The following is a 13,749-nucleotide window of genomic DNA, read 5'->3' on the forward strand; positions in this document are numbered from 1 at the left end:
AGCGCTTAGAACAGTGCTTTGCACATAGTAAGCGCTTAACAAATACCATAATTATTATTATTATTATTATAGTCTTTGGAATCCCTTTGTGGAAAAGTACTAGACTGTGAGCTCTTTGTAGACGGGGAATATGTCTACCAGCGTGTGAGCTTTGGGTGCCGGAGGGACCTGGCTTCTAGTTCCTGGTCCTCCACTTGTCTGCTGTGTGACTTGGGGCACTTAACTTTTCTGTGCCTCAGTTATTTCATCTATAAAATGGAGATTAAGACTGTGAGCCACAAGTGGGGCATGGACTATGTCCAACCTGATTAGCTTGTATCTATCCCAGCATGTAGTATGATGCCTGGCACATAGTAAGCGTTTAACAAATACTATAAAAAAAAGAAAAGCAAAAGGCCTCTGGCATATTGAACTCTCCCAAGTCCTGAGTGCAGCGCTCTCTGTACACAGTAAGTGCTCAATACATTCCATTGATTGATTGATTCCCATTATAAGTATTACATAGAAATCTTTGCTTTATTATAGGTTTCTCAACATGTTGTGTATTTACTCATCCTCATCTTTCCTATCACTCATTTGCCTTTGATAAAACTCCTTCAAACATTCACTACTGGCTTCCCACAGAACTTATGAGAAAGATACATTTAAATCAGTTTTCTGCATGTCTTTGGGCACTGCGAATTCTGGTTTGTCTAGCTTCCATTTTCCACTCTGACCAGCTTCTCAAACTACTACACTATCATCCACCCACCTTAGCCTTGAAAGATTTTTAAAAAAATGTCAGGTTCCCTGCCTTTGTATCTTATGACTTCTTAGCATTGTTCCTTAATGCCTAACTGTAATGAGTTCAGAAGAAGCTTTGAAATCCTGCCAAGAGCTCCACCATTACACAATTGATAATTAAAATTTCAGTGACCTATGGTATTATTTAACCTTCCACCTGGGTGTCCAATGTGTTTCAATTTGATTTATTCAAATTATCTTTAATAGTGGTGGGGAAGATCTCTACAACCAAGGCGAAACAGAAAACCAAAGAAATCATCTGGATAGCCTGACTATGGCTGAATTATGCAGATAACTGGAAGAGAAGACTGTGAACTTCCTTTCTTCCTTTCTTTCTGAAGTATTCTTCCTCAGAAAATGACAGTCTATAGCCAGATGTCCACCCTGAAAGTGAAGTGGCGCAATCAGGCAAATTTCCCATATTACTGAGACAAGTCCCCTCTGAGCTACTTAGCAGTGCAGCTACTTCTGGACCTACCTAAGGTAATGTTTCAATTCTCTGCCAAGCTTATTTTTCTTCATTTGCTTAGCCTTATTCCCCCCTACTCCCCAGAGGTTTAAAACCCCCTTATTTTGCATTTATTTTCAATTAAAATCATATTATAAAAGAGCTATTTTGTTTCTCCAAAAATAAAAACAGGAATTGTTGGCAGCATTTGCAAAGGATGGCATGACAAATCATAGAAAATCAAGCAACTATAATCAAATTGTACAAAAGGAATCAAACCACCTAATTCTCCAAGGTTCCTGATAAAACCGAAAACCAGAGAAAATAAGACTTAGTAGCATGTCCTCCATGCCTTTGGCAATGGCTGACATTTTAGACATGGCTCCTACACAGCTAGGATTGGAAAGAGGAGGCAGCAAGACTTCAGGCTGTTAAGTCAGCTGGGACCCCTCTCCTTTTCCCTCTGTAGAAAATCAGGCTGATAATCATTGTTAAGAATAATGAATAATAAAGTGCCAAAAACATTTTACTCACTCTACAAAATACCCAAAGTCTGCCTGCTGAGATTAGAGTCTTTGCCCTGTTCATTCTTGTACCTTCTCTAATCATTATTATTGTTAAGTGCCGTCGAGTCGTTTCCAATTCATTGCGACTCCAAGGATATACTTTCTCCAGAACGTCCTGTCCTCTGCCATAATCCGCAACCTTTCTAAGGGTTCTTCCATTATCGTTGTTATGGTCTCTATCCACCTAGCTGCCGGTCTGCCTCTTCCACGTTTTCCCTGGACTTTTCCTAGCCTTAGTATCTTCTCCAGAGAATTAGTCCTCCTGATTATGTGTCCAAAATATGCTAATCTAAGTCGAGTCTTTGGCCTTCCAAAGACCACTTTGGTTTAATTTGCTCTAAAATCTATTTGTTTGTCTTTAGGGCAGTCCATGGTGTTCGCAAAAGCCTTCTCCAATACCACATTTCAAAACCCTCTTTTAAAGATTATTTCAGTAAAATCAGAATTCAGTTTGGGGATCTGAAAATGGGAAATTGGTGGGATATTTCTCAAGCATCTCCATCCCATATCCCCATCTGGAAATGGTGCCTAACTTTGGGGAAGCTAGACCTTAGACTGTAAGCACCTTGAAGACAAGGACCATGTCTTTTGCTTCCATTATGCTCCCTCAATTGCTTACTGCAGTGCTCTGCACACAGCAGGTGCTCAGTAAAAATGACCACTGATTGACTGAAAAATGCGCTAGCCAATCCTTAGTCATTAGTGACATACTTCCAATTCCTTCTTTGTTGCCCTCTACAAGGATTAGGCCAGATGGCAGCTCACAGGATCCTTTTTTGGTTGTTGGTCAAAGAGAATAGGAGCTGAGGCCCTTGCCTGGCATTGAGGAAATAATGACGTCTGATAAGACCCTTATGTCATCAGCCCCATTTTACTGATAAAGTCAATGGGATTCCTTATTAAAAATATGGATACCAGAGCTATTTGAAACTTGAAGCTAAAGTGACATTTCTGGGGGATTTACAGTTTTCAATTATCCATGCACCTCCTGTATCTCATATTCTAATCTTGAGTCCAGTCTCTAGCTACCGGGAGATCATCCATCCTCACAGCAGTTAAACTGAGCAGCGACATTCCTATTTTAAATCTCATGAAAACCCAACGACTGACTTTTCTCACTAATTTTCTCACTAATTTTCCCAAACTAAAGTATGGTCTAGTGGAACGAACATGGGCCTGGGAGTCAAGGGACCTGGGTTCTAATTTCACCTCCAACTCCTCCACTTGCCTTCTGCATGGCTTGGACATCACTTAACTTCTCAGTGCTTCAGTTTCTTCATTTGTAAAATGGGGATTAAATACCTGTTCTTCCTCCTATTTAGAACATGAGCCCCTTGTCTGTCAATCACATTTATTGAGAATTTAGTACAATAGTAAAGCACTTGGGAGAGTACAAAAGAACAATATAACAGACACATTCCCTGCCCACATCGAATTTACAGTGTAGAGGGGGAGACAGACATTAATATAAATAAATAAATTACAGATAAGTACATAAGTGCTGTGGGGCTGGGAGGGTGGGGAATGAATGAAGGGAGCAAGTCAGGGTGACGCAGAAGGGAGAGGGAGAAGAGGAAAGGAGGACTTAGTCAAGGAAGCCCTCTTGGGGGAGGTGTGCCTTCAATAAGCCTTTGAAGCAGGGGAGAATAATTGTCTGTTGGATTTCAGGTGGGGAGGACCTTCCATGCCATAGGAAGGACGTGGGCGAGGGATCGGCGGCGAGATAGAAGAGATCGAGGTACAGTGAGAAGGTTAGCATTCTAGACTGTGAGCCCACTGTTGGGTAGGGACCGTCTCTATATGTTGCCAACCTGTACTTCCCAAGCACTTAGTACAGTAAGCGCTCAATAAATATGATTGAATGAATAAAGAGCAAAGTTGCGGGCTGGGTTGTAGTAGGAGAGTAGTGGGACTGGGACTGTGCCCAATTGGATTGGATTGTATCTACGCCATCACTTAGTACAGTGCTTGGCATATAGTAAGCCACTTAATAAATATGACAACTATCATTATTATCTCTGAGTTTTTGAAAGTTTATGCTGGAAGTGGTGGCACAAGTCAGCAGTGACATTCTAAAGTTGAGGCAGTAGGCTGTAAAGATGATTTCCTCAGTTGTACTCTCCCAAGTGCCTGGTACACTGTTCCAAACATAGTAAGCGCTCAACACCTAATGTCGATTGAGTCGCATCCCAGTCGGGGTATATCAACTGTGCATTCCACTACATTGCTTGATGATGATTATGGTATTTGTTAAGTGCTTACTGGCTTCAAGCACTTTTCTAAGAGCTGGGGTATATACAAGTTATTCAGGTCAGACACGGTCCCTGTCCCACATGGGGCTCACAGTCTAAGTATGGACAGGCCAAGTGTGCAACCATCTCTGAATCACCATTAGTGACCGACCACTCCCTCCTCCCCAGCCCCTGACCCAGATGGCACAATTAACACTCGGGTCAGATCATTCAATCAGCGTAGTAGGGCGCTCCCTACCAGGATGACAACCTTTCACCCCTGACCAACATCAATCAGGGTGGCAGGGAAGTGCTATAAAACCTACACCATGGAAGCCTTGACTGGAAGAGATGAGAAAAAGGGAGAAAGAAAACCAGAATGCATAAATAAAGAGAACAGGAAAAGGAAAATCAGCACAACCCTAGAAGATGGAGTCATGGATGAAGGCATAAATGAATGTGCATAAGTAAGGAAAAAGAATATATTCCCGAGTCAAGATGTAAGGCCCTGATTCACCTCCTCACAAACTAAGTTTTCCCCAGTTCCATCTGGGGTTGAGATGATATTGCTATGTGAGAATTTTTATTACGTATAATAAAAATAATAATGATATTTTTTAAGTGCTTACTTACTCCAAGTGCTGGGGTAGATACAAGATAAACAGGTCCAGCACAGTCCCTGTCCCACATGGGGCTCACAATCTAAAGAGGAGGGAGAATGGGTACTGAATCTCCATTTTACAGATGCAGAAACTGAGGCCCAGAGAAATTTAGTGACTCGTCCAAGGTCACACAGCAGACAACTGACTGAGCCAGGACCTCTGACTCCCTGGTCTGTTCTCTTTTGACTAGACCATGCTGTTTCTCAGTAGTTCATAATATTCCAAGTAATATCATATCCTCAGTGGTATATACTGGAATCATTTTTGCATTAAATTTCTTCGATGTAAGATGGAGAAGACAGAGGATGGGGCAGAGAAGAAAGTAAACAAGCCAATGCAATCATTTGACCCTGCTGCTAATCAGGGTGACGATTTCACATGCAAAGGCAGAAAAGCACTCCGCTGCGAACATTTATTTGAATGTTCTGTTTCTTGCCTAAAAATGAGTACAACTCAGTTCCTCAATTTCTGGAAACTGTTTATTATAAATAGGCTGCCTATATAGGGCTTGATAGCGGTAGGCATTGAGATGTGAAGCACATCGTTTAATCCACGCCAGCCAAAGGCAACTTTCCCAACCCCCAAGCCCTGTGCCCATAATGAACAGTGCCAATCTACTTGATTCCAGCCTGTTTTAGGGAGGTTGTGAGGCATTAGTAGGCTAACAATATTATTTAATTGTATCCTGGGACACTGCTTAGCTAGCCAGGACCAAGAAAAATGGATTTTTCAAGTACGAAACATGTTTCTCGGGGATTTCTTTGCTTGAGCAGTCTCAAAACGCAAAACCAACCCAGGAGACTTGGTGCAAACTTTCTCCCCCAGAATTCCAGGCAAAAAGAACACTTATTCTGAGGGAGGAGATTTATTACCATCCCTAAGAGCTATTAAACACAACACAAGTGCTAAATGTCAATATCATTAGTGTTGGTCCTGTTAATAATTGACACTGGAAGAAGAACAACAAAAACAAGGAACAAGAAAAACCCGATTCTCCTCCCCTACTCAGGAACTAAACCTGATCTCACAATTTACAAAGACTTATGAAGCATAACTCTTAGGGGATGAGGACTTTTTTTTTGTTCTCATTGTTTCTGCTTTGTTTTTCAGATAGACACACACATAGGCACACTAACACACTCACAGTGAAGCGAACCAAAGAAATGAACTCAGTTGAATAAAATGGGTTAAAATTAGTAACGGACCAGCAGGACGTCCACTGCCTTAAGGCAGCATATGGCCAAAAGATGATGTGAGAATGACAGTCACCAGACAGGGCCTCATTCCTACTGTGAACTCTGTCTACCAAATAAATGACTCACCTTACCTCTTTCATCCGCAACGTGACCACTGTATTTCCATGGTTGGTTTGTTCGGTGCTTTGTCCCAGTTTGAAACCATGTTCAGCTTATTGTTATCACTGCAGGGGGAAAAAAGAGAACGGAAGGAAATGCTGCACAATACATAAGAGCAACAACACTATTTGTGTGGGAGTGTGTGTGTGGGAGTGTGTGTGTGTGTGTGTGTGTGCGCAAGCCTTAGGGGCTTCATTGTTGTTGTTTGCCACACATATAAGGAAGTCTACTTTTAGTGCACATCTAGACTGATGACTGCTTCTGGTAGCATTTTTACTCCAGCATGGGGATGGATGTTCTACTATCACTTCAATAGTGTCAAACAGATAGTACATGGGATATTTGGAGTCTAAGTGCTGGCAAAGGCAACATCCTAATAAATAAGGTCAGGCCAGGAACTCCATGCAAGAAACTCTGGAAGAATGGCACAGGAGTCAGAGAGCAGAACCAGGGAGACAAAGCTAAGCCATTAGGAAGCCAGTCCAATGTAGCCAGGCCTTGAGTGGACTCGGTTATTGCTGCTGGGTCTCTTTGTAGAACTGGCCTGATTTTCATCCTCAGAGTCAGGGTCCTTGTAGGATTTTTGCCCTGGTTCCTTAACCTATGCCAATTATATTAATTGTGTAATTATCATGGAAAAATGTGATGAATCATTGGTCTAGGTTCAGAACGACTATTTGAGTAAGCAGAGTGACTGCCCCAGGGCCCCTGGAGTTTGGGGAGGAGGTGGGGAGACTCTTTGTGATAATGAGGCCATCCTTGGTCCTTTGAGGGTTGTCTGACGAATTATGGTTGGACCTTCCCCCATGATGAAGTCACTGGGCTCCAAAAGGGCCTGGGCAACCAGGATCTGGGGTTTGGTGAAACTAGTTTTTAACATGTTCGTACACCCTTTCCCCAACCCTGTTATGTCATTCAGATCCCAGGAAGGGTAAGGTCATGACTGAGAACTGAGATCTAGAACCCAAGCAGAATTTGTTCTTCCCCTGCCAAGACGTGGGGCAACACAATGTGACCAAGTGGAAAGAGCACAGCCTGGGAGTCGGAGGGCCTGGGTTTTAATTCCAGCTCTGCCACTTGCCTGCCTGCGTGACTGTGGTCGAATCACTTGACTTCTCTGTGCCTCAGTTTGCTCATCTCTAAAGTGGGGATTCAATACCTGTTCTCTCTCTCCCTTAGTCTGTGAGCCCCATGTGGGACAGGGACTGTGTCTGATCTAATTATCTTCTATCTACAGGTGGCCTAGTGGCTAGAGCATGGGTCTGGGAGTCAGAAGGGCCTGGGTTCTAATCCCGGCTCCACCACTTGTCTATGGTGTGATCTGGGGTAAGTCGCTTCACTTCCCTGTGTCTCAGTTACCTCATCTGTAAAATGGAGATTAAGACTGGGAGCCCCATTCAGGATAGGGACTGTCTCCAACTTGACAAATGTGTATCTACCCCAGCACTCGTTACAGTGCCTGGTACATCATAAGCGCTTAACAAATACCACAATTATTATTATAGTTATTATCTATGCCAGAGCTGAGTAAAGTGCTCTGCACATATTGAGCACCTAACCACATCACAATCAATAAATAATAAAATAAATAGAGCAATGGATGATACTGGAAACCCTAAAGGGCCCCACTTGAACATCAAGGTTTTCCAATGGCCTGATAGATGTAAATGTCCTTTAAAGCACTTGATCACCTTTCCCCATTCTATCTTATCTCGTTGACTTCCTATTACAAACCAGCATACACACTTTGCTCCTCTAACACCAACCTACTCACTGTACCTTGATCTTGTCTATCTCACAGCTGATCCCTTGCCCACATCCTGCGTCTAGCCTGAAACTCCCTCCCAGTTCAGATCCAACAGAGCACCCCTCTTCCGAACTTCAAAGCCTTTTAAAAATCACGACTCCAAGGAATCTTCTCCAACTAAGCCCTCGTTTCCCCTACTCTCTCTCCCTTCTGCATCACCCTTGCTGTTGGATTTGTACCCTTTATGAACCCCACCCTCAGAAATCATGTATGTATCTGTAATTTGTTTTAATGTCTGTCTCCCTCCGGAGACTGTGAGCTCCTTGCGGGCAAGGAACATGCCTGCCAACTCTGTTATAGTGTACTCTCCCAAACGCTTAGTACAGTGCTCTGCACATTGTAAATGCTCAATAAATAAAATTGATTGATTGACTGAGAGTCACTAACACCTAGTGGAAATGCCAGATAAATCAATTTTCAGTTCCTTGGGATCTGATAGTGATAAGGACCATGGTTTCAAATCAAGGACAGCTTGTCTTCCGCTGGAAGACTCCAGGGGATTGACTCTTACGGCTGTAGTTCCAGGAGGAGATGGGGGAAGAGGGAGGTCCAGATTGGCTCTGGGTTGTTCCCAAATTTTAGGATCAGAGCTTCTTTCAAGGGAAAGGTGAAGTCTTTAGATTCACATTTTGGTGAAATAAAGTGTAAAAAAGCACTAGAATTAAATCAAAACATTTTGGAGTTAGGATTCTTTTTAGGATTTTAATTACGATGTGTTCTTTTTTTCTCAAAAGCAAACTCCCCAAAGTATCTAGGATAGAAATTAAAACCTCTATATCAGCAGCAATTGCATCATAAATGCAAGCAGTTAATGAAAGCTTCTTTTCTCTAACACAGGGAGTCGTTATTTCACTGTGCTAAGATGTAATGAGGTCAGTCTTGTTACATAAAAGAGGTGACATTAATTTTTAGAGCTTCACTTTATTTTAGCTTTATCATAAAAAATATAGTCTTAAAATGTGACATTCTTACCTGGTAATATTTATGAACTCTATTTAGTTAATGCATATAATTTTGGTATCCTTAAACTACCAGGGATGCTACTTTGTCACAGTTAATAGCTGCTGATGAAAACTCCTGGAACCTTTAGAATACAGTGAAAAAACAGGGCAATTACTTATTTCTTAGTACCCAAACAAATCTACATGCTATTTTCCTGAATTATACCTAATGGGAAGTGTCCCCAGTGCTGTCAGAAAGGTTGCACAGAGGTGATTACTCCAGGAGGCTTCCCCATTGTGGATAGCTTTAAGACAGTGAAAGTGGCAAGGAGAAGAACTACAGATTAGAAATATGAGTCTAGGCTCCTTGATGTTCATGGGAACTGGAATTAAAATGCAAAGCAATAAATGAATGGAGGGGAGCTTTGGAAATGTGTGTGTTGATCCAGACTGTAAGCTCATTGTGGGCAGGGAACGTGTCTACCAACTCTGTTCTACTGTATTCTCCCACATGCGTAGTACAGTGCTCTGCACACAGCAAGTGCTCAATAAATATGATTGATTGACTGACAGATCACAGTTAACTCACTAAAATGTGACCATGTGCTAAAGGGTTAGAACAGTGCTTTGCACATAGTAAGCACTTAATAAATGCCATTATGTAAAAAAAAGGGGGGTACATTATTCCTTCAGGACTAATTAGTCCATGCTACTTCTCATTCCTAATGCAGCTATACTGTTAATCAATTAATGGTATTGATTGAGTGCTTACTGTGCACAGAACACTGTACTACTTCACATTCCTGTTAAGGAACATGAACTTGGTCGTACCATGAGGTATGCCCATATTATCATTATTATCATCATCATGTGAAGGAGCCCTTGGGCTAGTCAAAGTGAAGAAGACTTTCTAAACCCCTTCCACTTCTGGACCCTTTATACATAACCAGTGGATACAGGTTATTTAATGGCATGTTGCTCTAAGAGTTAGGATGGGTGAAGGGATGAAAGGATATGCAATTGCAAGAGAAGGAATTTGTAGTCCCACCCACCCTGGTCCCTCCCAGCCCTTTCACTCCTCTTACCCCATCTAGGAAACAGCGCAGGCATCTGTCTGGATTTCCACCTGGGTGGCCCAGAGGAAAATCCCAAAATTCTTAAAACTGTTGTTTCTTGTTGAATTGCAAATGACTACTGTATTTAAAGAAAACAAAAAAACAACCACATCAATCTTCACACTAATTAGACTCAACCATACTATTTGCTAACTGCCTGATCTCGGCTCAGCCCTTCCTTATGCATTCTCAGAAAGTCATCGCCTACCTGTTAACTACAAGTAGCATGGCCTAGTGGATGTAGCACCGGCCTGGGAGTCCAAAGACTGGGTTCTGATCCCAGCTCTACCATTTGTCTGCTGGGTGACCTGGAGCAAGTCACTTAATTTCTCTGTGCTTCGGTTACCTCATCTGTAAAATAGGGATTAAGATTGTGAGCCCCATATGGGACAGGGACTATGTCTGACTTGATTGCCTTGCATCTACCCCAACACTTAGAACAGGGTCTGGCACATGGTAAGCACTTAACAAATACCATTAAATATATATATAAAGATAGTGGGTTGTCTAAGCCCATAGGGTGCCTTTTCCTTAGACCAATTTATTTACTGAATATTACTTTTGAGTTTCTGTTGGGGAGTGAAATTCACCAGAATTTGAATTGATGACTTGGCTCAAACCAGTTGGGGTTAACTTTGCCAAGATCTTAAGATTTTTATTAATGTTGAGAGCTTAGTGAGGAACTGCTCCTTTCCCCCATTTTCTAATTCATTAAATCTCAAACTCTGAAGGGGAGTGACTGAACAGTGAATTGAGTGTTTTGTTAGTGCAAACACTCGGGGTAGAGCTTTTGATCCTGGTGGATCATAATAAGGTCGGTCAATGGAAACTTTTCTGGGGTCCCTGCCCTCGCAACATCCTTCCTGGGCAGTGGCCACTGTCACCTTTGGCAACCTAGGATGTGACAGTTTTTCCACATTTAACCTCAATTCCCATAAGCATGCTGGGGATTTAACTGAGAGCTTCGAAAGGAAAAGACAGAACTTTATTTCTTTTGATTCTTCTTCCAAACAGCCACAATCCCCTACCCGATGTTAGATGAAGGGTAAACTAATGCTTAGTCAAGAGCACTAGGCTGACAAAATTCAGCTGGATATTGGACAGCCTGAACGTTGGCCATACCTACCTCTGCCAAAAGATTAACAGTGAGACAGAGCGTCTCCCCTGCCACTGGGTCATATAATCAGGAGAGGGGTGTTTCCTTGCTGTTAGTGCAGAGGCTGGGAGACAGAGAAACCAGGATGCAGCCCTTCCTCTCCATCCAATAGACCAGCAGGCTGATCCAGGCTCTTGTAATGTCCCGGCTTGACAACTGCATCAGCCTCTTCATTGATCTCTCTGCCTCCTATCTCTCCCCTATCCAGTCCATACTTCCTTCTGCTGCCCAGATCATTTTTCTAGAATGTTCTGCACACATCTCCCCACGGCTTAAAAACCTCAAAAGGTGACCCTGTCCTCTCTCGCTGAAGTACTTGATCAGCTCTCTCCCTTCTACTTATCCACTCTTTTCTCCTTCTACACCCCAGTTCACATTCTTCATTCTTCTTATGCTAACCAACTCACTGTGCTTTGTTCTCATCTCTCCTACCACATCCTCCCCTCTACAAGAACTCCCTCACCTTTCATATCCAACAGACCACAGCTCTCCCCATCTTCAAGTCAATCAATCAATCAATGGTATCTATTGAGTGCTTATTGTGTGTAAAGCACTGACTCTTGGGAGAATATAATACAATAGAGTTGGTAGGCACAATCCTTGCTCTCAAATTCATTCATTCATTCAATCGTATTTATTGAGCGCTTACTGTGTGCAGAGCACTGTACTAAGCACTTGGGAAGTACAAGTTGGCAACATATAGAGACGGTCCCTACCCAACAGTGGGCTCACAGTCTAGAAGGCAACTAGAGTTGCCTTGTAAAGAGTTTACAATCTAGTGGGGGAGACATGGGAGGACAGAAGTTAAAATTAATTATAGATAAGAGGAGCAGCAGAGGATAAGGATACATAAGTGCTGTTGGGGGTAATGGTGGGGTGAGTATCAAAATGTGTAGGGGGTACAGACCCAAGTGCATAGGTGACACAGAAGGGAGAGAGAATAGGATGAGAAAATGAGAGAATGAGAGGTGAGCCCACTGTTGGGTAGGGAACGTCTCTATATGTTGCCAACTTGTACTTCCCAAGTGCTTAGTACAGTGCTCTGCACACAGTAAGCACTCAATAAATATGATTGATTGAGTGAGTGAGTGAGTTAGGGAAGGGTTCCTGAAGGAGAGGTGATTTTAATAGGGTTTTGAAGAAAGGGAGAATGGTGGTCTGTTGGATAGGGAGAGGGAAGGAGTTCCAGACAGAAGAGAGGACAGGAGCAAGAGGTCAATGGCAAGAGAGAAGAGATCCAGGTACAGTAAGTAGGGTGGTATTAGAGGACCAAAGTGTGCGGGCTGGGTTGTGGAAGAGGAGCAAGGTTGTGGGGAGGTGGCAAGCTGATTGAGTGCTTTAAAGCAAATGGAAAGGAGTTTTGGCTTGATGCGGAGATGGATGGGCAACCCTGGAAGATTTTGAGGAGTGGGGAGATGACCACAGAACAATTTTTTAGAAAAATGATTCCAATGGCAGAGTGAAGTATGGTCTGGAGAGGGGACTGACAGGAAGCAGGGAGGTCAACAAGGAGGCTGAATCAATCATTCATTCAATCGCATTTACTGAGTGCTTACTGTGTGCAGAGCACTGTACTAAGCACTTGGAAAGTACAATTTGGCAACAGACAGAGACAATCCCTACCCAACAACAGGCTCACAGTCTAGAAGGGGGAGACAGACAGCAAAACAAAACAAGTAGACAGGCATCAATAGCATCAGAACAGATAAATAGAATTATAGATATATACGCATCATTAATTAAATAAATAGAATAATAAATATGTACAAAGATACACAAGTGCTGTGGGGTGGGGAAGGGGGTAGAGCAGAGGGAGGGAGTAGGGGTGATGAGGAGGGGAGGAGGAGCAGAAGAAAAGGGGGGCTCGGCTGATGCAATAGTCAAGGTGGGATATGACGAGTACTTGAATCAGCTTGTTTGCAGTCTGGATGAAGAGGAAGGGGAAGATTCTGGAGATATCGTAAAGGTAGAACTGACCGGATTTGGTGGCAGACTGAATACATGAGTTGAAAAAGATAGCTGAGTCAAGGATAATGCCAAGGTTTCATGTTTTTTGCTGTTTTTCATGGTTTTGTTAAGTGCGAGCTATCAATCAATCGTATTTTATTCAATCCCCATTTTACAGATGAGGCAACTGAGGCACTGAGAAGTTAAATGGCTTGCCCAAGGTCACCCTGCAGGCAATTGGTGAGCTGGAATTAGAACCCTGGTCCTCTGACCCCCAGGCTTGTCCTCTTTCCATAGACCATGTTGTGAGAAACAGGATGGTGGTGCTTTCCACGGTGAGAGCAAAGCAGGAGTAGAAGGGGGTTTGGGTTGGAAGGTGTGAAGTTCTGCTTTGGACATATTAAGTTTGAGGTGTCAGTGGGACATCCAAGTAGAGAATTCCAGATGGCAGGAGGAAATGTAGGACTGCAGAGAAGGAGAGAGGTTGGAGCTGGAGAGGTAGACAAGGTAGTTGAAGCCATGGAAGCAAATGAGTTCTTCAAGGGAGTGGGTGTAGATGGAGAATTGAAGGGGACTCAGAATTGAGCCTGAGGGACTCCCACAGTTAGAGGATGGGAGGCATAGGAGGAGTCTGCGATAAAGACTGAGAAGGAGTGGGCAGAGAAATAGGAAGAGAAATAGGAGAGGATGGTGTCAACGAAGCCAAAGTGAAATAGTGTTTCCAGGAGAAGGGGGTGG

At 43.0% G+C, this 13,749-nt stretch overlaps 1 protein-coding gene across 1 annotated transcript in view; it reads right to left on the minus strand.

Annotated features, from left to right (window-relative positions):
* The window catches only part of TMC1 (transmembrane channel like 1), a 354,777-nt gene that overhangs the window by 222,830 nt on the left and 118,198 nt on the right, over positions 1 to 13,749 (minus strand). Inside the window, exon 3 of the mRNA XM_038769999.1 lies at positions 6,018 to 6,110. The gene's annotated coding sequence lies outside the window, so the exon portion shown is untranslated. The remainder of the gene's footprint in view (positions 1 to 6,017; positions 6,111 to 13,749) is intronic.

The sequence above is a fragment of the Tachyglossus aculeatus genome, chromosome X4 (genome assembly GCF_015852505.1).
Source record: "Tachyglossus aculeatus isolate mTacAcu1 chromosome X4, mTacAcu1.pri, whole genome shotgun sequence".
In the NCBI taxonomy this organism is placed as follows: domain Eukaryota; kingdom Metazoa; phylum Chordata; class Mammalia; order Monotremata; family Tachyglossidae; genus Tachyglossus; species Tachyglossus aculeatus.